A 25,364-nucleotide genomic window follows, 5' to 3' on the forward strand; every position below is an offset into this window, starting at 1 on the left:
AGAGAAACAGAGAGAGAGAGGTCAGTATACAGTCAACCACAAGTTGGGTCAAGAGTTGTCTTAATTTCTTTTGACCAATATTCAGCTGAAACAGAGAGCAAAATTAAATATCAGCATTATTGAATGAACTTCTGGGATCCAATAATAAATCTCAATGCCTATAAAAATGCTTTACAATTACATTTTATTGTTTTAAATGTAATGATCAATTGCAAAAGTTGTACATTTACACTATGTAATTCTTTGCTCTCTGGAATAACTGCCTATAAATTTAATTTTTTTCAAATCCTAATTTTAAAATGCTTTAACCTCTCTTGTAGCCCACCACCCACCAGAGGCAGTGGAGAAGAAAGGAAACATATTTAGAAAGGTTCTTTGAGCTGGGCGGTGGTGGCGCACACCTTTAATCCCAGCACTCAGGAGGCAGAGGCAGGTGGATTTCTGAGTTTGAGGCCAGCCTGGTCTACAGAGTGAGTTCCAGGACAGCCAGGGCTACACAGAGAAACCCTGTCTCGAAAAACCAAAAAAAAAAAGAAAAAAAAGAAAGAAAGAAAAAAAAAGAAAAAAAGAAAGAAAGAAAGGAAAGAAAGAAAGAAAAGAAAAGGAAAGGTTCTTTGGAGCAATTCCCATCTGTGTTGTCTGGAAATCCACAGTTCAGTTCACAGGTTAGCAGCGGCAGCTCGATCCACTCACAAACACCTCATGGGTACACCAGCAGTCCAGTTTGGTACAGTCAGGTTAGTTGGGTTAGCAACACCAGTGACACAGATCAGCAGTGGTGGCACTACCTAGCAAAGACAGCCAGGCCTCAGCCTTGGCTCAAGTCAGCAGGAAGGACACAGAGGAATGCCAGAAGTTCTTGGTCTCTCTTGGGGAAGAGAAGATGAGGAAGATTTGAGAACCACAGGCATTGCACAGCTAGCTATACCAGCAAGCCAAGCGCTCTCTCTCTCTCTCTCTCTCTCTCTCTCTCTCTCTCTCTCTCTCTGTCTGTCACTCTGTAGAGTCCTATTTATACCCTCCACACATCACATGTCCTCCATGTGCCTCAGCACAGGTCTCACATCAAATCAGCCCAAGTCCATGGAGTCCTAACAAATGCAGCTCAACTATGCGATGGAAGGCAGACCAATACATGCGTGTAGTTAGCAAAGAATCCTTCATCACATGTCCTTTCACGTGTTTTAGCAGAACATCCTCTCTCCTGTGACTCCTTCAGTGAAATGCTCCTTCACAGGTCTGCCTTAGTCTTTCACCTCTGTCCACTTCAGGAAAACACTTCTTAATGTGTTTTCCCCAGCAAAACACCAATCCGAAGCAGCTGACTCTCCAAAGAACCCTTATGTTTCCACTTCAACCACCCCATGAGTGACCTAGTCCATCACCATGGACATGGGTGAGAGGTTGTTCACAGGAACCTGAGTACCTCACCCATCATGCATAGCCATGCAACAAGGGGACAATAATAAATCATGTATTGGACAAGTGTCCACTGCATGCTGAGAGTATGCCAATGAAGCACAATGAGGCATGAGGTCTCAACTCTCACCTTTCTCCATATATATGGTATGGAATCACGGCTCTTGTCAAATCCCTGAAGCCTTTTGAGATCACTTAGAGAGTCTGCTCTCCAGTCTGGTCATGGGTAGCACTGCAAACAACTCTCCATTCCCTCCTGCCTCTAGGGAGTAGCAGTATAGGTCTCTCTCCTGGCCCATCTTTTTTTACAAATAGCCTACAGGAGTCAGGTCAGAGCTGGGCCTGTCATAACACAGGGAGATATCCTAGATGCAGCCTTCTTCCTTGAGATGAATCATGCTTCTTCTCATTTATCCCAAATGTGCCTTCTAAGATCCAGGCTTCCCACCATTCTTAGCCTGAGGATAGTTTGAGGCATGAAGTTCACTCAGCTAATTCTCTAAGAGGAAGGCTATTGTGCAAAACAGATATAACATGTGACTCTGATGGAAACTAGGTGGAGCTGTCTAGATCTCCTTCTCAGTGGTCACCTCCATCCTGAGTGACCACCACCAGGTCATGTGACTCTGACATATGGACCCAAATCTGCCATTCTCATGTCAATCATTATGCTCAGATCTTGATGGCAGGAAATGCTCAGGTACTCTATCTGAATCCCGGGTCCCATTCTGAACCCTAACAGTCAGCAGATACTCAGAGGCCCCATCTAGCCTTAGTAGACCATACTCTTTAGGATATTAGGGAGCTGTTGTGAAGAGAGACAGAGCAGAATTACAGTGTGACGAGAGGCTGACAAAGCGCCAAGCCTTTCCTTCCTCTGTTGCGAGATTCATTGTTTTGGTTTTATAGATCCAACTCACCCAGAATCTAATATTCCCTGAGAGAACAGCCTGCTCTCAGCCCTGTTCCCATTCCATGTCATTCGGTTAAAGACTATTTCATCTCTCCATCTCCACAGGTAGACACACCCAACCCAAGCCAAGTCCATCAGAGCATCCTTCTCTGTGGCCATAGTGATTGTCGTCTTCCGGTTCTTCTCTTTCTCAAAAGATCACCATTCCAAATAGTAGGAGATAGAAAACTGAGCCAAACAAGTGAAATTCAAACAAGTGAAATTCAATTCTGAGGCTTTAGACCAGAACTTTCTTTCAACTGATGCCGCTAAGTAATATGAAAGAAGCCACAGCTATTGCTAACCAGTGTGCTGGTTCCCACTGGGTGGGAAAAGCCTGTCCAAAAATGACTCCACTCCAACAAAAAACAGACACATTCTAGTAAATATAAATGTTTGCATCTAATCACGCCTGAAGCTGACCTACCCCGCCACCCACACCCACCCCTGTTTGTCAGTGATAAAAAGTGATTAACATTGCCCTGCCCCCCACCTTTGGCTTGATCTAGTTTTAATCTAGTTTGCAGATAATCCTTCTGGTATCTGAAGTAACCCTTATCTTGCTTTAACCTTAGGATGCATGTTCAACAGTTCCTTTTAGAATACATCTTGCCCCATCTCCCCCAAACTGCTTCATCAGTCTGATGTCCCCAGTACCCTGTCCCATGGCCCATGGGCCATGCCTGTTGGGACATCTAGGATCTCCTGAGCCCTTTTATCCACCAAGGGCTGCTGTCAGAAGTAGCTGAGGCCTTTCTTCACACTTCTCTTGCAATCACCAGTGCCACCCTGCCAACGTCTCAGTATGAATCAGCCGAGATGACCTAAAGAAGAAAAAATGAGTAGGGACAGTTGTGCTAGCCTTTAATCTCAGCACTCAGGACACAGAGAAAGGCAGATCTCTGAGTTTGAGGTTATCCCGGTGTGATAACTTATATATGCTTGGCCCAGGGAGTGGCACTATTAGGAGGCGTGGTCTTATTGGAGTAGGTGTGTCACTGTGGGCGTGGGCTTAAGACCCTCACCCTAGCTGCCTGGAAGCAGTCTTCCACTAGCAGCCTTCAGATGAAAATGGAGAACTCTCAGCTCTGCCTGCATCATGCCTGCCTGGATGCTGCCATCCATGGTCCCACTTTGATGATAATGGACTGAGCCTCTGAACCTGTAACCCAGCCCAATTAAATGTTGTTCTTTATAAGACTTACCTTGGTCATGGTGTCTGTTCACAGCAGTAAAACCCTAACTAAGACACCCCGTCTACAGAGTGAGTTCCAGAACAGTCAAGACTACACAGAGAAACCCTGTTTCAAAAAAGAAAAATAAAGAAGGAAAGAAACTGAGAGAGAGAGAGAGAGAGAGAGAGAGAGAGAGAGAGAGAGAGAGAGTAAATGAAACCAAAATAAAAAAGGAAACCTCTTTGGCATGCTTCTTTTCAGCATCTGATGTCCAAGTTTGCCAAACAGCTATACCTATCCTTACAGAAAGGAACTCTGCAATGTGAGCCAGTGGGGATGCCTAAGCTGGTGAGCTGACAATATTGACAGTTCATCAATGCCTCTCTGTATGTTCAGCCACCTGCCTCCATCCAAATAGAACAGTATAGTTATGACCACAGGAAGGAAAGTAACCCCCAGCCTGTGGTACATGCAGCGGATTCCAATGAAAATACACGTTCCCTCTCAGTACATCTCCTTGCTTCAGATGACCTGCGTCCAAATAACCCAAGATTTAGTCACTAAGACCTCATAGCTTAGATATCTGTTCACCTCACAAATATCCACAATTCACTAAATGCAAACTCTCCCACTCCATTTCTTTCAAGAAGCTGCCTCTGCCAACCCAGTGTTCAGGAATGCTGTCCTCCAGGTATGGCCTGGCTCTTGCCCACCTGAACTCTCAACAGGCTGCTTTCACCCCTGAAATACCAAGCTATTATCATTCCATCATGAGTTAGCAGGGTAGAAGAACAGTTCATGAAATCCTGCCCCTCCCTGAGGATTTATAGGCAGTTGGAGGGAAGATCTTCTTCAGTGGTGTGGCTACTCCCCAGTTACTATGCTCCTATAAGTAACTCTCGGAAAGTCATTGGTTCATACAACCAGACATAGGTAGAATCGCTTCTGAAGTCTGTCTTGCTGTCCTATCTGGGATAAACAGACATTTGATCAACTCCCCAGGAAAAGTTCACCTAACACTCAAGCATGCAAAGCATTATTTTTGAGCCAAGCCAAGGAATTCAGCTCCTTTTATTATTTTTTCTTTTTTTTTTTTTTCTGTTTTAATTCTTTGCGATAGGGTCTTGCTATAGAGCCCACAATGTCCTCAAACTCAGGACCCTCCCTCCCTGTGCCCTCCAAGGGCTGGGCTCACAGGTGTGCACCACCACAGCCAGTTTGGCTCTCCTCCTTCAACATTATCATGAAGCTGAATGTGAGACCCCTGAATGCTGACTGCCAGCTAACCAGGCCCAGCATCCATCGCTGTCATCTCTCAGCATTCTCACCCACTGTGAAATTAATTCCTGCCCTAGAGCTACCGGCTTCCAAGTCTGCACATACATCTAAATGTGACAATGTCATTGAACCCGACTGAATCATGATATTCTCAGACAACCCACAGACTCCTCCAGATCAGTGTGTTCAAAACAGAACCCCGTATTTTCCCCCAAAACCTGCTCAGTTAACTCTGTCTCTTAGCTCAGTCCATTGACCCAACACTCCCAATGTGTTCGAATCATACGCATGAAAATCATCCCTCCCCTCCATTAACACTGCATGCTCCATCTCTCTATTCTACTCCACCCCTGCACCCTGCAGCAGCACTGAGACAACAGCCTGGTCTCCCATCCCCACCCCAAATCCTACTGCCACCCCATAGCCATGGACTTGTCTACAACATAAGCCTCCACCACCTGACTGTGATCTTCCAGAGTCAAGTCTACTCTCTAAAAGTAACATCACAGGCAGCCAGGTACACACAGGGCCCCTGGACATTCCAGCGACTGCCAGCTCATTGTTTCTTCGTTAAGGAGAAGGGACACCTTCCCAGGCTCTGTCTTCTCACTCCCACCATTTCGCATTATCTTCTACACCTCCTGGAGCTTGAACATTCCTCTAAGGCTACATTCTTCTCTTGCCTCAGAACCCTTCTGTATGGGGTTGTTGTCATTTCTTAGAAATAGGAAATCCAAGTATTACCCCTAGCTGAATCCCCACCTGATGAGCTTTCAGAAAGCTAAAAGCTCAGCAAACGAGTGTCCATTTCCAACCTTGTTAGTCATGTCTCCCTTATTCCTCTAATGACCTTCAAAATGACCTCTGAAAATGAACAGGCAAAACCAATGGGAAGTTACCATTTCTAGTCTAAAGGAAGATGCCTCAAAAGTTATGCAAAGGGAACCTACCCTTGAAAAGAGAGAAGAGAGTGGTACAAACTCCCTCCGTACCTCAGGGCAACCCAGAGAACCCCCCCCCAATACCCTCTGCCCCATGCATTATCTGTGGTCACCCAGGAAACAGACTTGGTATTTATGAGTCTCAGAGGCTGCTGCCTAAGCTAACCACCAAAGGCATCCTCTGGCTTTTTAAGAGTGGGCTCTTTTCTTCTATCTCATTAGCCGGGAACACTTGATGGTTTAATGCTTGCTCTTCTTCTCACATGCAAAAAAACGTTAGTGGCTCCTGACTGTGACAGCCTTTTTCATTCTTAGTAGGTCACTCCACCTGGAAGTAATCCTCTGGACAGAGAGCTTCAAAATCCTCCACATGACCCCTGGATGAAATACTAGGAGGGGCGTAGGCCCTCAAGCCCCTGGGGTTCCACTGACTCAGATGGAAATTTTCCACATGAAAAGACATAGGCATGAAAGGGAAGAATCAGTCCTACTCAACAAACTGTAACCCACCAAGCAGTGCTTTATGGGAAGGTCTCATAAAATGCATACCTTTATTAATGTGCTCATTTTTATGCACCCCTCACAGGGACCACTGTGGGTGAACAGCCTTCACTCACAGCACTGGAACCCACAGCCAGTGACAGGCAGTTCCAGAGTCAAGAAGTCAAGCAAAGCAACGGGGAAGCCAAGGCAAGAAGGGAACCAGCAATCTATCGATTCAGTCAACTAACAGCTACTACTCTGTGGCAGCTCCTACTATGTGCAAGGTTTTGTGGAGGAGGTAGATAAGACAGACCAGTCCTGTCCCCTTATATTACAGTGTGTCAGCGTGATCCACAATAGAAAAGTCTGTGAAGTGCCTCAAAGCCAGTTAAATTTGGCTTTGATTCCAGGGGCAACCTAAAGACACCAAGGGCTTTTGAGTTGGCAAATGATGTCATCTGATTTATATTTTGTTTGTGCCATCTGGCAGACAGTGAAAGTACTGGTTATTGAAGCAGTGATAGGAGCTGAGAGATCAAGTCCAGGTGGTGTAATAGATCCAGCACAGGAGAGCAACAGAGTAGTGGCTTCTTGGGTAGCAGGTTGGCATGGAGTTATGCTAATCCTTGCAGTATACCAGAAGGTGCCACATAGAAGAAATGAGAAGGAAAAGCATCAAGATGTCTCCTTGCGTGTCTCCTTGAGCAGTCACCAAATACATGCTATTCCTGAGATGGAAAAAGGTAAGAACAATAATCATTTTTCAGTTCTGAGCTGGATATTTTACAGCTGAGATGCCCAACTACTGACATGAAGAAAGAAGCCAGTCACATATGTCAGAAGCTCAGGCTGGGAGGGAGAGCCTGAGCTAGAAGCAGAAATAGCCTTAGAGGTATTGGCTGAAGTATGATAGTGTGTGTTATACCAGCAAGGAACCAGGCAACGCATTGGCCCAGGAGTTTCCATTCAATAGACAGGCTTGCTTCCAAATGGAAATGTGAAAAGATTTTGAAGAAGCTGTATAGATATCCTCAACAAATCTCAGATTTCCTGTACTTTGAAAGAGGGATGACCATCCAACAGGAGGACCAGCCCCCCTCCCCCAGCCCTGTTCCAAGCCAGCACCCTTCAAGACCTCAGACAGGTCATGAGGCACACACATTGAAGCCTCCATGTCCTCCTGTATGAGACGATGTGACTGTGGCCCTTTCACCCTCTGTTAGAAGCCAATTCATTCTGAGGCTCACGTTCTTAGGTCAATGCAATGCTAGGAACAGTAGAGGAACAGGTGCTTAGAAAAGTCCACAAGTTCTCACATCAAGAAATTCTTTTAGGGCTGGAGAGATGGCTCAGTGGTTAAAAGCACTGACTGCTCTTCCAAAGGTCCTGAGTTCAATTTCCAGGAACCACATGGTGATTTACAACCATCCACAATGGGATCCAGTGCTCTCTTCTGGTGTGTCTGAAGACAGCTACAGTGTACTCACATACATTAAATAAATAAATAAATATAAATTGAAAGAAAGAAAAGAAGGAAGGAAGGAAGGAAGGAAGGAAGGAAGGAAGAAAGAAAGAAAGAAAGAAAGAAAGAAAGAAAGAAAAGAAAGAGAAGAAAAGAAATTCTTTTAAGACTGGCCCTTGTAGCACATACCTTTATCACAGTGCTTAGAGACAGATGCAGGTGGATCTCTGTGAGTTCAAGGCTGGCCTGTTTTACATAGTAAGCTCCAGGACAGTCAGGGCTATGCAGAGAGAACCTGTCAAAGGGGCAGGGGGAAGAGAGAAGAAGAGAAATTAATTCTTCCATAAAGTTGAAGAAGTCAGAAGAACATAGTAAAGACCCTCACTGATGGCTCACACAGTGTGTCTCCCAATGCCCCTTCTCAATCCACAACTTAAGGAGTTACTGACAAGAGCTGCTCTAATGCTAGGCAGACACTTCTTGTGGTAGGGGCAACTCAAGCGTTACTGGTCATTTTCCCTTGTGCTATGAAAAAGCTCCTGAGGGTTTACAAGGACAGAGGTAAGGAAAATTACCTACTAAATCTGCTCCTCAAGCAGTGAGCCTAGCACTAACATTGAGACTGCTTACCTATGCCCGAGGCTGCTTCCCTCTATGTGGCATGGGGATGTGGACAAAGTGGGAAGGAAAGCAGAAACAGTGGATGGCAAGCCAGAAAAGATGTTGATATTGAAAATAACTGTCAATTTCAAACTATGTATAGAATCCAGAAGTAAGACACACTAGGAGAAGCACCACAAAGGTGAAGAGAGGGTGAGATGCCATGCCTGGGTTGTACCATATAAAAAATAGAAGCCCTGTACACACCATAGCAAAGATGACCCCCACCCCCACCCCAAGAACACACTGCACTAAATAAGCCAGTTACAGCAGTCCACATAAAGTATGATTCCATTTTAATGCAATGTAGTCTGTATCTACAATCAACAAATCCATAAAGACAGAAGGTAGATTCTTAGATGCTTGGGGCTACAAGGGAAAGGAGAATTGTATTGTCGGGAATGATGAAAACATTTAAAAACTGATAAAAAAAAATGGCTGCCTCAGACTAAATGGAGACATACTAAAAACATCACTGAGCTGTACAGTACATGAGGTAAATTTCACCGAAGCTGATATTTTTCAAGTACCTGAAGCAGCTGTTCTTGTTGTACACGTTTGGGCTGGTCATAGATGCTGCTTAATTCCAAATGATGAAAAATGAAGCTGACTATTGATTCCATTATTGAAGTAAGAGCCACTCCCCTGTCACAAGAGAGCAGAGAATAATCAAGAACTGCTCAGAAAACCCAATGTACTGAACTCCTTCCAGTCTCTTTGGGGACCGGAAGGGATGTCAGAGTTGGTCATTTGGAAGATATGATCAAATGAAGTATACATGTTCTACAGTAAATGCCACTCTTGTCGGTTCTGCCACTTGCAATATGCGCACAAAAACAAAGCCTTTCCTGGAGGATGTGAGACGGGGCGGCATGCTTGCATGGAGGAGAGCCGGAGGGACAGAGCATGCCTTCAATGGATACGGAGAAGATGCTGGAAGACGTGGCGGTGTGGTTTGCACTCACGACGGAGAAGTGTAACTAGCTGCTCATAATGCTGGGAGCTGCAACAAAAGCAGCCTTGATAGATGTTAAAACTGAACCCTGCTTGATTTTCAGTTATGCCTCTGATACTTATTCCTGCTCAAATCCAGCCCACCTCGAGCTTGAGCTGCCTTAGGAATCACCTGGTAGGTTTGTGAGATCACAGCTTTCTGGGATTAGCCCAGAGTTCCTAATTTAACCAGTCTGGAAACTTTACATTGCTAATAAAGTCTACCTTTGGGGAGAGGGTCAAATGACCCTTTCACAGGAGTCGCATATCAGATATCTTGGTATCAAGTATTTATAGTATGACTCACTAACACTAGCAAAATTACAGTTATGAAATAGCAATGAAATAATTTTGTAGTTGGGGGGGGGGTCACCTCGCCATGAGGAACTTGTATTAGAGGGTTGCAGCATCAGGAAGGTTGAGACCCACTGGTCTAGATGGTGTATCTTATGCTGAAGCTGGGTAGAAACAGCCAATCTGTGGCCCTCACTGTGAGCAGCAAACAGTGAATGCAACCTTCCAAGTACATTCCAGGGCTGGATGACAAGTGCCCCGAGGACTCTTCACTAGACATATCTGCAGATACTTCAGGGATGAGAAGGGTTAGGGAAGAAAGGGAGGGAAGGAGGGAGGAAGAGAGGAAGGGAGGGAGGGAGGAAGGAAGGATTGTTTTTGCACAGGAGAATCAGCTGGGGCCCTCATGCCATTTAAATTGGAGTCTCAGCTTCTCCGTTATTGATTAGAATCAGTCAGGTTATCCCAGTAATAAATTGCCTTAAATGATTGAAGTGGTAATGGGCCCAGCTGGGTAAATAATGCACGGGCCAGCACAGATCTATATTCATGCCGAGGTTGCCCATGCAGCCCAGTTCCCACTGGGTTTGCCTCAAAGGTGTTTGTTCCCACCAGTCTGCTATTTCTCAACGCTTGCCCATCTGCCAGCTCTCCAGCTGAGGATGCCAAGGTCCATCACACATCTGGGGCAAGTCTCTGAAGCCAGGCTTCCTGGTTTCCCCCGCTCACATTCATAAACACCAGAATCCTAAGTGTCTTTAATCTAACAGCGTGTGTACCAGGAGTATTTAAACACCCTCTGATGACAATGAAACTCATGATTTGAAACAAGTATTCCTCAATTAGGGGCTGCAGTTAGGGCAAATTAATGAAGCTGCACCCAAGAGGGCTTGGTTTTCCAAGTGAATTTTCTTTAAAAAAAAAAAAAAATCGAGATTTCAAGATTGTGATTTTTATCCCAGTGAAAAGAACATTAGTAAACACACTGTTTTCTTAAGGAAACTTCCCATGTAATGAGATATGGTGGAGAGTGGGCATGGTGGGACAGGGGGAGATTAAGATAGGCTCCTTGGAAAGAAAGCACCATGAGTCAGAGCATGCAAACCATCATGAAAACTAAGTCATGTGATTATTGCATAATAGGTTCGTTATTATCTTAGAGAGTAAGAAAGTCCACCACCTAAAAGAAGATCGGAGTGGGTATCAACAAGCAATACCACAAGGAAAGGAAAGAACAGGACACCTGGCAATGTCTTCCTTCCTCTGGCCTGTCCAGCAAGTTATTTGCCCAGCTTGGCAGAAAAAGTACCTTGCTGACCCATTGCAGGCAGGGGACAGCCATTTGCCCACACTGTAAGACTCACTGCTTCTGATGTTTCCAGTGTTCTTCCAGTATCTGTGACTTTCTCCTTGCTGTAACAAAACCAGCCAACAAAAGCATCTTGGGGAATGCAGGGTTTATTCAGGCTCAGCTTTAAAGAGGAGACTCGGTTCCACGTGGCAGGAAAGGCATAGTGGCGGGAACATGAGGCAGCTGGTCACAGTGTGTTCAAAACCAGGAAGTGGATCCAGATGCTGATACTTTTTTTTTAATTATTGCTTTCTTCTTTTTATTCAGTCTGGGTCCCCAGCCCATGTGATAGTGCTGTCTACGTTAGAGTGAATCTTCCCTGTTCAGTTAAAGCCTCCTGGAACTATCTTCATGGACACCTCTAGATGTATTTCCATGATGGTTCTAAATCCAGTCCACTTGACAATGGAGATTAACCAGCCCTGGGAAGGTACTATTCTTGGTACACCTCAGAAGACAGCCCAGCCTTCTCATACATACACCTCAGTGCAAGGTGCAAGAACAAAGAAAGGAACCCATCCACCCATACACTTGTATCTGCTGGGCTAGTTTCCAAAGCCTTATGTTTAAAACCAGAGCAATAGACTTTACTTTTATCTACAATGTTGTCTACAGTTGTTTCGGTCATGTTACCAGGTCAAAAATCACACCTGGATCTTAAGGATGAAGAAGGAACATGAGGCTCAGAAACATGAGTCTCGCCGGGCAGTGGTGGCGCACGTCTTTAATCCCAGCACTTGGGAGGCAGAGGCAGGCGGATTTCTGAGTTCGAGGCCAGCCTGGTCTACAGAGTGAGTTCCAGGACAGCCAGGGCTACACAGAGAAACACTGTCTCGAAACAAAACAAAAAACAAAAAAAAAAAAAAAAAGGAAAGAAAGAAACATGAGTCTCATTTCAAAACCACCAGCTTTCGAAGGCAATCAGTCATCTTTCCCTAGGAAGTCCATATGGCTGGGCAGTGGTGGCACAAACCTTTAATCCCAGCACTTGGGAGGCAGAGGCAGGTAACTCTCTGTGAGTTTCCTGCACAGGGGCAATGGGCAGACCTATGGAGAGAGTTCTATGTACACAGCTGTAATCTATGGGTGCTAGCACTACAGAATTCTAAAGAGAATCTGCTCATTGTGCCATAAGGTTAGTCTGATATAGTCATCTGCTGAGCAGCTCAGGAATGTCACCTGAGGCACCTCAGCACCCAGCAACCCAAACCCTGCCCCAGCTCTCTCTGACATAAGTCATAGATCTAGTGACCTATCATATCCTGTACCACTGGATTCAATGTTTTAAGTGGTCTTATTCTATTTGACATTAAACTGGCCAGCTGACATTTTGCCACATATACTAACTATATTTGCCACATATAACTAACTAGCTCCTGTGAACAGCCTTCACATACCAAGGCCTCCCAGCCATGGCCCACGCTGCCCCACATTACTTTCCCCCTGGCCATGTCTCAGCAATGAAAAATTCTCAAATTACCTACCAAAGTGCAACCCAGTAGCTTCCAATAGTCTTATTTAGATTTTTAGCCTGCTAACAATAGAGTCTTGAAGTGACGAGTCACCATGACCCCAACATGCCATGGGCTTCGCTCCCTCACAAGAGTTACTTGTAAGATCCTGTGCTTGATTTTTGCATTCAGAATACTGTTTCTTCTAGTAAGACAAAAAGGGGGCGGGGGCTGGAGTTAATGCTGTTCCTAAAGCATTGTCCACACAAGTATGAGGACTTGAGTCGAATCCCCAACATCCACATAGAAACAAAAGAAAATGAACAATAAAAACAGACATGGTGGGACATGTCTGTAACCTCAGGAACGCAGACAGGAGGATACATGGGACTGGCAGGCCAAGCTAATCAGCAACCTGAAGGTATCACTGAGAGATCCTATCTCAGAACAGAAGGATGCAGAGGGTACCTACCTAAGGTTGACCTCTGGCCTCCATACATACATCCTACCAATAAGTATCTTAAACCATCCTCTGAACCTGCTCTCAAACATGTCCTCCCAACAGCAATGACTTCTTTTGTTTTTTTGTTTGTTTGTTTGTTTTGTTTTTTGAGACAGGGTTTCTCTGTGTTGTCCTGGCTGTCCTGGCACTCACTCTGTAGACCAGGCTGGCCTCGAACTCAGAAATCTGCCTGCCTCTGCCTCCCAAGTGCTGGGATTAAAGGCGTGCGCCACCACTGCCCAGCAGCAATGACTTCTTTATCTTGGAGTTGTCCCAGCCTAGTCGTGAACACTGAAGAATGTAGAGGTTTGGGTTTGGTCCTGGGATTCAGGCACACAGTGGCGCTTCCCTTTGCTCGTCTCCCACCCCCTGACTTCCCAGGCTTGGGTCCATCACTGTCCCACCTGGGAATCATTGACATTGGTCAAGCTTGCTTCACTGTGGTCTTCAAGCAGGACAAGAGGTCCCCAGGCTCCCTGCTCAGTGACCCGAACCCCACCCTTCTCCAGCTGTATCCACTGGAGTCCCAGGGGACTGGCCAGGCCCAGGCCAGATGAGCTGACATGATGGAAAGGGGAAATTCTCAGCATTCCTTCACCAGAAGATGTTTGCCGAGCTCGAGGCAGTGAGCAGCAGCTGTGTGGAGCTTCAGATGCATCTTCAATCCCAACATAGTCCAATGTAGAAAAGAAGCAAGTCCCCTATCATAGTGGTTACACTGGTTACTCATCCACTGTGGTACAGGGAGCCTGGAAATGGGAATCCTTCAGACAAGCCAACGGAGGATACAGGACCAAGCCCTGAAATTCTCACTCAATGCACACAGACTTCCAGTTTTGGAAAAACGTCTTCATATTCCCAGAAATGACCCAATGGAACAATCAGATTACATTATTCTCTCCAGTCATCAATGCTGAGCAATGGTTCCAGATGGAAAGGGCCACAAGCTTGTCTTTAACTCTATCTTGACTGCCATACTAACTCATGACTGGAACTTGCTCCTCAGGGCCCTATTAGCTCTGCTTCCTTTCTCGCCAATCACAAAGGAGGCTCATCGGGGAGTCCTCAGCCTTGCAGAGTGAACTCGCCAAACCAGGCTCTGCTGTCAGCATCCACCAGGCACTGGAGTGTTGCCCGACAGTCTGGCTTGAGGCCTCCTGTCCCACAGCCCAGGAGTCCTTGCCCAGCAGACCCTCTGAGGAGCCCGTGTGCACTAATTAGCATCTTTCTATCATCTGAGACTCTTGGCAAAGTGCAATTTTTCCTCCAAGTCTCAGCTCAGCAACTCCACGAGGCCCCATTTGAGCACCTTACCCACAAGGCTGACCCGTTCACTCACCACTCCTGACACATCTCCACTACACACTCAGCCCTCTGTGTTACAGGGTCTACAATCAAAGATCTAACCATCCAACTCAAAATATACATACATACATACAAACAAGGTGGATAGTACCTGAGAAATGACCAGAGATTAACCTCTGAATTCCATGTGTACATACGTATACACACACACATACACACACACACACACACACACACACACACACACACACACACTGATTCAAAGACAAAGAGAGTGTAAAGCCTCCTTTCTTCTATTCCTTCCTGTACGCACTCATTCATTCAAATCTGGAGACTACACATGAGCACAGCGCTGTAACATTCACCATTTGTGACTTAGATTTCTACCACATTCATAGACGGTTCTCCCAAGCTCTCCATACCACACAATAGCAACAGCTATGAGTTAACTTGCATGGTGGGAACCTGGCCCACACACACCCATTGGATCAGAGTGCATCCTAACAGGAGATCTGGACACACCCACAGGACCTTAAGAACTCAGCCTGCAGCAATTAGAGGAATAAATCTCATTGGTTCATTCATTCAAAGACACCTCAACATGTGTGTGTGTGTGTGTGTGTGTGTGTGTGTGTGTGTGTGTGTGTATACAGATGGAGGCCAGTCAACTTTGGGTGTCATTCCTCAGATACTGTCTTTTTTTTTTTTTTTTGTTTTCTCCCGAGACAAGGCTGGGAACTCCACCAATAGTCTAGACTGGCCGGTCAGTGAGTCCCAGGTATCTGCCTGTCTCCACCTTCCAGGGCTAGGATTACAAGCACATGCCACCATACCCACCTTCCTTCCTTTCTTTTTTCCTTCCTTCCTTCCTTCCTTCCTTCCTTCCTTCCTTCCTTCCTTCCTTTCTTCATTCATTTATTTTTGCATGGTTTGTGGAACAAGCACTTTGCTGCCTGAGCTGATGGCCCAGCCCTCCATTACTGTGGGTTTTTGTTGTTGTTGTTGTCTTTCTTCTGCTTTTTTTTTTTTTCTTTCCAGAGCTGAGGACTGAACCCAGGGCCTTGTGCTTTGCTAGGCAACCGCTCTACCACTGAGCTAAATCCCCAACCCCATTACTGTGTTTTTAATTTGAGACACTAACCCTGAACAAGAACTGCCTGTGTGGCCCACAGTACACTGACTCCCGTGCTGCAGCTATGCCCAGAGGCTCCCCACGGCTCCTAACCACCAATGTTGGGTTCCTCCTCACCCAGCACTCCGACCTACCCTTCCTATAAGCGCCCTGGGCCTATATTCCCAGGACAGCCAAGAGGGTATCATTGATTTATCCAAAACTTTGAAATAAGAAAAAAAATTAAAATGGGTTTTGAACTCCTTGGTAAATGACTAGAGAATAAAATTAATGTTTTGCCACATGGAAAGAAAAAAAAAAAAAAAAAAAAAAAAAAAAAAAGAACGAACCCAAAGATGAAGTAATAAGGGAATAGCCAGGAGCCTTAGGGACTGTCCATAAACCAAACCTAGGACGGCTTTGAAAATCTCCTTATAAAGCCATATTAGACATGCAACTGGTGAGTCCTCTGTAGCCCAGCTGTGTGTGGTGTGGTGCTGAAGCCAGCCCCATGGAATCCTGGGTTACAAGAAGGTCAGAGCATTTTCTGTAACCAGCCAGATCTACAATTAGTCCTGGGTGTGTTGGGAAGTGACCCGTGGCTGGAAGGACCCATGCCTAGGGAAACCAGGACCCTTCTCTGAAGTGGGGGGGGGGGCGTCTCAGCTTTTCTCAGCCTGATGGAATTTCATTAGCTTGTTCACACTGTACAGATGGGAATTAAATAATTAATTAGGGAATAGTTCACTCCAAAGCCCATGCAGAGGGGATTATGCAAATCACTGGAGTTTGTAGCAAGGGGCTGAATATTTTATAGTGTGTTTAATTTGCAAATATTACCCACTGAGAAGGCTTAGGGAGGAAACTATCATCATAATAATTACTATTACTCATGCAATGCGACTTGAGTTGCCATCAAACCTCCTTCCTTTCAACTGCTTTCAAACACTTCCTCTAAGAAGTGATTTTTTTTAAAAAAAAATGAAAAACAGTAAAGTATAGAAGGATACTAAGAATGAATCGAGCCTGTCTGAATAACAGGAAAATTACTATGCACTATACCTTTCGCCCAACCAGAAAAATCTCTTAACACTCAAATGATTTCTATCCAGATAATATTCTGGGCACCAATGGGGCAGAAGAGCCCAATGTATCATGTCCTCCTCCTCCTTCTCCTCCTCCTTCTCCTCCTCCTCCTCCTCTTCCTCCTCCTCCTCTTCCTCCTCTTCCTCCTCCTCTTTCTCCTTCTTTTCCTCCTCTGTATCTACTTGATGTATTGAGCCGCTGTTGATTCTGTGAGCTCCCAGCCCCTCACCGTTCTGATACATCTTCTCTCCTGTGCTCCAGTGAGTTCGTACCTCCCACCAAGAACCCTAACTCCTGTAGCTGTATGGATAAGAAAGAGGAGAGACCCACACACCCAGAGGGTTCTAGCCGACCCCACATCTTCTACCACCACAGACGGGAAAACTCAATCATCCAGAACAGCACTGGCAAACTTAGCTATAAAGGACCAGACAGTAAATAGTTTAGGTTTCCTGGGCTGTACCGTCTCTGGAGCAACGTCTCAATTAATGTTGTTACGACACAAAAGCAGCCCCTGCCAATATGACAACAAAATATGGCTGTGTTCCAGAAAAGCTTTACTTACCAAAACAGGTGGCAGGCTAGATATGGCTGCCATCCTAACCTTCTGTCAGTTAACACACTGTGCACATGCGTGAGTGCTTGCATACGTGTGTATGTACGTGTGCAGTTTAGATTCCCTGCAATTTTTTATTCTTTATTTCCCCCCCTTAAATTGCTCTATGACTCTAAAGGGTCATACTCTATGACTCTATGACTCTAAAGGAGGCTTCAAAGCATAAGATGATCTCTGCCTCCAGTCCTGAACTGGCAGTGCTGGGATTACAGATGTGTCACCACATCTGGCTTTTTACCTGGGTCTAGGGATAACAATGCTATCAGAAAGCAAGCACTCTCTGAGCCACTCCCTAGCCTGGATGCATAGTCCTGGAATGTCAGGCAAGGGCTTTACCGCAAACCCAGCTTTCTGTCTTGAAATTCTTAATAAATGGTGTACGAAAGTCCTGTGTTTTTATTTTATACTCAGCCCCATAGAGTCTGTTGCCAGGACTGCTAAAGACATTTAAAAATTAAAAAAAAAAAAAAAAGAAGATTATCACTGCTGGGGACATGTCACTGCTCCTAGTGAGTAGAGTCCAGAGTGTAGGCTAAAGCGTCTTACACAGAGCTCACCCACAGTACAATAAGGGATTATGAAAATGTCAACCATGCCAATGTTGAGAAACCCCAAATTAAGCAAAGTGAAATCAATAACCCTGCCATCACTGATCTCAAATATAGTAATTTCATGTGGTGTAGCCAAAATGACCACGTTTGAAATCTCTGTAGGGCTTAACAAAACATTATAACCCAGGAAAATAATCCTCTCCCAATGTAAGCATTTCCGATATATTTTTGTGATATATTTTTACTCACTACAATAAACTCTTCTGAATCTACTCCCATTTCTTTATTCATGAATTTATTTATTGGCTATTTTTTATTTTTATAATTACACGTATGTATTTGCATATGTGTGTGCAGTATTTTTGCATGTTTTGCATACCATAACATAACATATAGGGATCAGACAACAATTTGGAGAAGTCAATTTCCTCCTTTTATCATGGGTGGGGCCTGGGATCGAACTCAGCTCATCAGGCTTGGTGGCATTCGTCTTTCCCTACTAAGCCATCTCTCTGGTCCTGTTCATTGTTTTTTCTAAAGTTAAAGTCCAGAACTGTTAAGATTCAGAAACTCGCTCAGTGAAAAGGAATCCCCCATTCACTGCAGCCCCTCTCTGACCGCCGTCTCATAGCAACCAGCAATCACAAAACCATGTTTTCATTGGCGCTGTGCAAATCCTTTAGGAGGAATCCTAAACACTCTGCTGTTTTCTTTAGGCTGTCCCTTCTATGGCTACCTAAACTACTCAAAAAGATCCCTGCGCCTAGCCTACTTCTGCTTACTGTCATATTTTCACTAGTGCCTACTACTTCCCCCTCAAGGTGACCACTCCTTCTAAGCCCTCTGTGTCAGCAACTGCCTCCTGGAACTAACACAAGTTTACTTATGGCAGATGGGGAACCCACAATACACCAAAGTATGGATATCACCAAAGTCCAATTTGGTGAAAAGTGAGTATTATTGGGGCTACTTACAGGAGTATGGGTGAGGGATTATTTACAGGACCAGAAATGACTTAAAAGTATCACCAAGGCCCACTTCAGCACTGATGTGTCGGCTCACAAAGTTGGGAACCTGAAGCACACTGCACAGCCTGCAAGAAAGTCATCAGGCTGGAGAGTGTTCTTCCCAGGGGCCTCAGTTAGCCTGAGCCTCTTCCAGGTAGCTTGGCTGGTTTGGACTTCTTGCAGGTAGCTGGTCTGGCTTCAGAGTCTTTTTTCTTTTCGACTTGCCTTGTCTGAGAGATATTGTAGCTCTTGCTTACTCTGGTAGGGAGGGGCCTAGAAAATCTAGTCAGTTTCAGGGACTTCCTGAAGCTGTTTTGAGTTGTTTACCTTCCTGTTTAAGGTACTTCACTGTGAGACGGGATGCTAGGGGGAAAGGGAACACCACACCCTTCTTCAGAGATCCCTTCTGAATGAGAAGTCCTATTTGATTTTCTATTTTCTTCTTTCTTCTCCCTTAGTAAACTCCTGGTTTCCAGATGTATTTTTATTCTGTTGGCTCCCAGCACCTGTCAAAAGTCAACAAAATGAATGTCTCTTGCACTTGATTCAGATCAGGCAGGACTATCCCTGTCTCTGAGAGTGAGCAAAGGTGTATGTGGCCATGAGTGTACCCTCCCACTGTCCATACCATCCATAAACCACAAAGGGGAAAAAGCAAATTAACAGATTAATATAGCAATTACGGAACACCTACACAAGAGATGGTCGATTAGGGTCATTGAACCACTCTTGATTCAAGGACAGCATCTTCAGGGTTGGGGGTGGGGCAAAACTTCTCACAGGAAGATATGGCTGGAACCCCAGCTTGCAGCAGATGGCAGCTGGAGAGCAGCAGGTCCCTGGGAGTCTGCCCTTTTTTTCTTCTTGACCTTTCAACTTCACCATGGCTGCCTTTTGTGTCCCAGGTGAAAGCTTTGGGCTCTAGTTCCCTTTAACCCTCCAAGGATTGAAGAATGAGAAGCCCCTAGCTGTCTTGGCTGTGGGGGTGGGTGACAGCTTGGTACTGGACAGGTGCCCGTGTCATCTGACTGATGGGAATACCTAGCCTCAGAAACCTGAGTCGATCCTGGGTCTTACCGCCCCCCCCCCAAAAAAAAAAAAAACAAAAAACAAAAAAACAAAAAAACCTCTGCTCCTACCCTGCAAGGTGGCAGGGGCTGGTGGAGAGCATGAGCTGGCAAGAGAGGGGCAGTGTCACCAGCAATTGCAGGGACTGTTCTGCCTCCTGTACTTCTACAGTATGGTCCTTCAAGGAATGTTGAGGCCTCTCTACTTCCCATCACATCCCTATCCAAACAGACTTAGACGTGGCCAGTGCTGGAAAGAAGGCCATGGTTACTCAAAGTCCTCAGTGATCAGAGAGAGGTTGATTTCACATCTGAGTCAATAAGAGTTGGACTCGGGACGATAAAAGTGAGAAGAGCATCCACTTTGCACAAATCCGAAAGTGTGAATAAGGCAAGTGTGATTTCCTGGTATGCAGTAAGAGAACTGAGACTGTGCAGGAAGACTCCAGTTCATCTCTGACCCCAAAGGCTTTGCTCCTTCACTCAGAGTTTGGGCTGCTCTGTTTCTGTGACGCCCATAGCAGCTGTCCTGGGGAGTTGATTGGCATCTGATAAATGGAATGTTAGTTTATTTGTGCCTGGAGTAGTTACCTCCCACATCTGGGAAACAATCAGTATGGTGTGTGTGTGTGTGTGTGTGTGTGTGTGTGTGTGTGTGTGTGTGTGTGTGTGTTTCTAAAAGGTTGGTAAGCTTCCTACTGTCTGTAAGGGAAGAATACATTTAGGAACAATGGAGAAAGTTCTAGAATTGCCCTCTGGCATGCAGTGAATCATCTGTCCTTCAAGTGGCCTTAAAGCCACATTCTTGGTGTCCAGGATTTCATTGGCTCCTTTTGCCAACCCTTCAAGGAAAGAGGCTATCTTTTGCAGGTGACAAGAGTGACTTCAGAGAAGTTGCATGACTTGCCTGTGGCCAGTCCATAGTCACAAGGCTGGAGGCAAGACTTACCATCAAAGCTCTGTGTCAGGGCATGCTCTGACCTCATCTTTTCCCTTCTGGCTCTTCCCTTCCCCTCCATTTCCAAAGCAGTCACAAGGTGTCTAAGCCCATCCTACCCCCGGAGGCAAGTAGAAGCATCCCACAAATTTAAAAGGCTTAAAACGTGAGATTTTGGCTGTGGAGAAAGCAGGGAAGAAGACTGGACTGTTTGGGAACAGTCTGCTCATCTTCCCATCATATAACCACTGAGGTTCAGACACAAAAGGAGCTCTGTCTAACCAAGTCTTGGGTATGTCTTTGAGGTGAAGTTCAAGGACACTCACTACCTTGCCACTCACAAAGTGCCTACCAGATTATTTTTAGGGAACAACAAGTTGAGTCCATTATGTTCCGGTGGCATTTTACAAGCCCTGTCCTGCCTCCTTCCTGGTGTTTATCTCAGTAAGTTCCCACTGAAGAGATGAAGGCATGAGCGCATACCTCCTCCCTCGTAGGTTTCCAGTTGAGTGATTTTTTAAAATTTTATTTATTTATTTTATGTAAGTGACTATACTATAGCTGTTTTCAGACACATCAGAAGAGGGCATCGGATCTCATTACAGATGGTTGTGAGCCACCATGTGGTTGCTGGGAGTTGAACTCAGGATCTTTGAAAGAGCAGTCAGTGCTCTTAACCTCTGAACCATCTCTCCAGCCCCCGTTGAATGGTTGGAATACTGTCTAGTCAGGGTTTTCTAGAGAAGCAGAAGTTGGCTCTCCATTTGCCATGGGTTCCATGCCTGTAGATTCAACCAGCTGCGGCCTAGAAATGCCCAGGTAGCATCATAATAACACACAGACTTTTCTTGCCAGTTTCCCCCAGCAATGCAGAAGAGCATCCACCCACAGAGTATCATTCACACTGTATCAGAAACAAAGTCATCTCAATGAGGTTTTCAAATCTATGAAAATGTGCGTAGGTTCCATGCAAATGCCACACTATTTAGTATGATAAATATGGCAACTAGAACATCCTCAGCTATTGGTAACCTTTGTCCATGAAGACTGAGTGATATGTACACATTCTTGTGCATAGGGATTTATTTCTGAGACATCGGCATATAAAACTGTCGGGCTGGAAAGTTCAAACTGTGTTAGGCTGGACAGTCTGCCAACTTAGGCAGAAGACAGAACTCTTCGGGACACCCCAGTCTTACAAGATTCAATCAAATTGTAAAGGGTGATCTGCTCTGTTGTGCTCTAAGGCGAATGATTGCCATTGTCAATCACCCTGAAGCCTTTGCAACCACTTCCACCTTAGTGTTTGTTCCAAGTGGTCATCGTAGGTGGGCCAAACTGATGTGTTTAAAAAAAAAAATCACAAGTACATACATCCCTCAAAAATCTCGAGATTTATAGCAATAGTGCACATACCGTTAAAGGGGAGAGAAAGATGTCATAGGCTGATGAGTGTCAGCAGTATGATGAACATGAACTTAGCATCGCAAGGCCTAGAGCCAGCATGCTGTTGCTATTTGCATTGCCTGTGCTTGCAGAAAACATTTGAAGAAACAGGGAATCAAGCAACACTCCGAACACTTATCAAGAGAACAGTTAGTGAGCTTCGTTGAAAGTTCACTCTAGGTAATGAAAATGCTATTTTATCTCCACCAAATCCCACAGTTTGAGAAGGATGAATGGCCTTGATTTGGAAGCCCCTGTTTGACATACCCATGACCTTTCTTTCCAACAGGATTGCAACCTCCTCAACTCAAGCTTTACTGAGTATTTAACATATGTAAGGCTTGCTAGAAATACTACCAGGCATTGTCTCATCATTTGTAAGTCACTTCATCCTCTCAAGGATGCTGTAAGATATGTATAGTCAGCCTTCTTTTATGGACAAAAAATAATAAAAACATAAATAATTTTCTTAGTGTCATTGAGTATAAGACAAGATCCCTGGCGCTCAAATGCCCACCGCCTGGCTCCTGACACAGCAGGCCAACTCTGGGGGAAGATGAGAGCATGAACCAGCAGGTCTTCTTGGTTGTGTGTTTTGATGATTGGGAGTGGTGATATCACACAGGTGTCTCAGAGCATGCCTAAGACAAACATTGCAAGACAGGTCAAAACAGAGTAGGGCATCAGTAGATTCAGAGTCTGGCAAACTTGAGGCTAATAAATTCAAGAATTTGGGAATTTTGATATGAAAATGAATATTTGCTTAGGATAAGGAAAATTTATACTTTAAAGAGTTTACAACAAATGTTTTACCATCCAGAAGAACCATCTAATCTTTGTGTGGATTAGCTGTCCAGCTACCTCTACAATGCCTGTGGGTAATCCTCCTGCCTCAGCCTCTCAGGTTGCTGGGATTAAAAGTATCCACCACCACAGTGGGCCAATTACAGATTTTATTGTTGAAATAAATTCACTGACTTCTGTTTTGTTCACTCATAGTCCACTCAGTTTGCTTCACTCTACTGAGTTTTATTCTTCCTTAAGGAACAGTGTCTTGCCATGTTGCCTGTGTTGGCTTCTCGTTCCTGAATTCCAGGAAGATTCCACCTCAGCCTTATTCTTCAAGAAACAAATTTAACAAAGACAAAATAGCTTCACTTTCATCTACATCCAAATTAGAGTCTGCAACTTCTCACTTCTTTTATTCAAATGTTCTAAACTGTTTCCAAGTTCCAAAAGTATGAATATTCAGGCTTCATTGATTTTTTTCAATATGCCTTTTGCCTCTCGTTTATGTTCAGGCTTTCTTCCAAGTCTTTGAAAATATCTTTCCAGTTCTTGACATGTCTTCGTATGTCGTAAGGCTCCAACAATTTCCTTATAGGCAGACACCGTCACAATACACTCACTAAACAAAGTTCCAATCTTGGCAAAACTAAAAAGAAATCATGATACAGCAGCAACAGGAAGATAAGGGGGGAATGTTCAAGGTGGCCTTTCATCCCAGTCACATATCTTAGCTTTATAGAGTTCAAACACTTCAACCAAAACCAGAGTGCTTTCCTAGGACCCCTTCCTAGACCCCTTCCCAGGCCCGATACCTAAATCAGAGGGATCCTGGGTGTCACAGGAGAGCCAGCAAGGGGACAGTACCACAGCTCGTGTGCATGAAGAGAGTTTGCCCTCTGGGTGACCAGGGCCTTAGAAAGAGCTTTGGTTTTGAAGTAACCATGAAGAAAGGAGAATAGAAAGTTGGTACTTATGGGTACAAAGTTTCAACTGGGGAAGACACAAAAGTATTATCACAAACTCAAGGCCAGTCTGTTCTGTACAGTCTGAGGCCAACCAGACTATGTGGGGGAGACCTTGTCCTCCAACTCCAAAAAAATATACCTCATGCCACATAACTGGGGCTTAAAAATGATTGTGATGGTAAATGTTTTTCTATACACGTTTTGCCTCAATAAAAGAAAAATGATTAATAAAGTTGAGGGGACAGCTCAATTCATAAAATCCTTGTGTTGCAATCATATGGACCAGAGTCTGGTGCATCAAAACCCACATAAAATTTAAAGGGAAAGATCACTAGGCATGGCGGCACGTGCTTGTAATCTCAGAGTTAAGGAAGGGAAGGGAAGATAGGAGAATAAATGGGGCACCATAGCCAACCTAGCCTATTTAGAGAGTTCCAGGCCAATGAAAGACCCTGTCTCAAAAAACAAGATGGACAACGGGCAACATTGTTTGCTGGCTTTTACATGCATGAACACACACACATGTACACAACCATACCTATACATACACACATACACCTATATGGGAGGTGTGAGTATGGTAAGATGGGGAGAGGATCTGAAAGGAGTTAGAGGAAGGACTGACTGAATGTGACCAAGATAAATCCTATGTATGCACAAAATTCTCAATTCACACACACACACACACACACACACACACACACACACACACACTCGCGCTCAAGAAGAAGAGCCAGGCGGTGGTGGCGCACGCCTTTAATCCCAGCACTTGGGAGGCAGAGGCAGGTGGATTTCTGAGTTCGAGGCCAGCCTGGTCTACAGAGTGAGTTCCAGGACAGCCAGGGCAACACAGAGAAACCCTGTCTTGAAAAAGAAGAAGAAGGAGAAGGAGGATGTAGGCCGCAGACTCGACTCTGCCGGTCAAGATGGCGCCGGCCTCAGCCTCTGGTATCGGCTACTAGTAAATAGTGCACTGCCTGTGGGGCAACTCAGTTTGGCGCCAAACCCCTCCCAAACGGGGTATACTAATGAGGTACCACAATCGTGCAGGGTATGCTAATGGGGTACCACCGATCCTGACCAATTACCCCTCCCAGGCGGGGTATGCTAATATGGTATGCTAATGAGGCACTGCAGTTCTGACCAATCGCAAACCTCCACGAGCTTTCCCCAGGGCTGAGGGTATATAAGCAGCTTGCCCTGGGCATTCGAGGTCTCTCCCTGAAAACTAAAAGAGCGCTTCTACAATAAAGGCTGTTGAGAAGGATCCGGTTGTTCCTTGCTGGTGGAGTGGGCGCGACAGGAGGAGAAGGAGGGGAGGAGGAGGAGGGGGAGGAGGAGGAGGGGGAGGAGACGACGACAGAGATTGAGAAGGAGAAAGGAAGTAAAGTGTAAACTGTCTTCCAGAGTGGTTGGGCCATTTTTACAGTGCTACCACGTTTGTCTGAGTTCTCTAGGTCAACCACGTCATTGCCAGCATTTCGTACTGTCTTGTTTTTAGTTCAGTCACTTGGATAGTGGGT

General features: G+C 45.1%; 1 long non-coding RNA gene across 1 annotated transcript in view; it reads right to left on the bottom strand.

Moving 5' to 3' along the window:
- Positions 1–246: 246 nt before the first annotated feature.
- The window catches only part of LOC143442684 (uncharacterized), a 35,568-nt gene continuing 10,450 nt past the window's right edge, over positions 247–25,364 (bottom strand). Inside the window, exons 2-4 of the long non-coding RNA XR_013111058.1 lie at positions 8,901–9,015; positions 7,900–8,005; positions 247–3,195 (exon numbers count right to left, since the gene is read on the bottom strand). This is a non-coding gene — a long non-coding RNA (uncharacterized LOC143442684). The remainder of the gene's footprint in view (positions 3,196–7,899; positions 8,006–8,900; positions 9,016–25,364) is intronic.

This window comes from Arvicanthis niloticus, chromosome 1 (genome assembly GCF_011762505.2).
Source record: "Arvicanthis niloticus isolate mArvNil1 chromosome 1, mArvNil1.pat.X, whole genome shotgun sequence".
In the NCBI taxonomy this organism is placed as follows: domain Eukaryota; kingdom Metazoa; phylum Chordata; class Mammalia; order Rodentia; family Muridae; genus Arvicanthis; species Arvicanthis niloticus.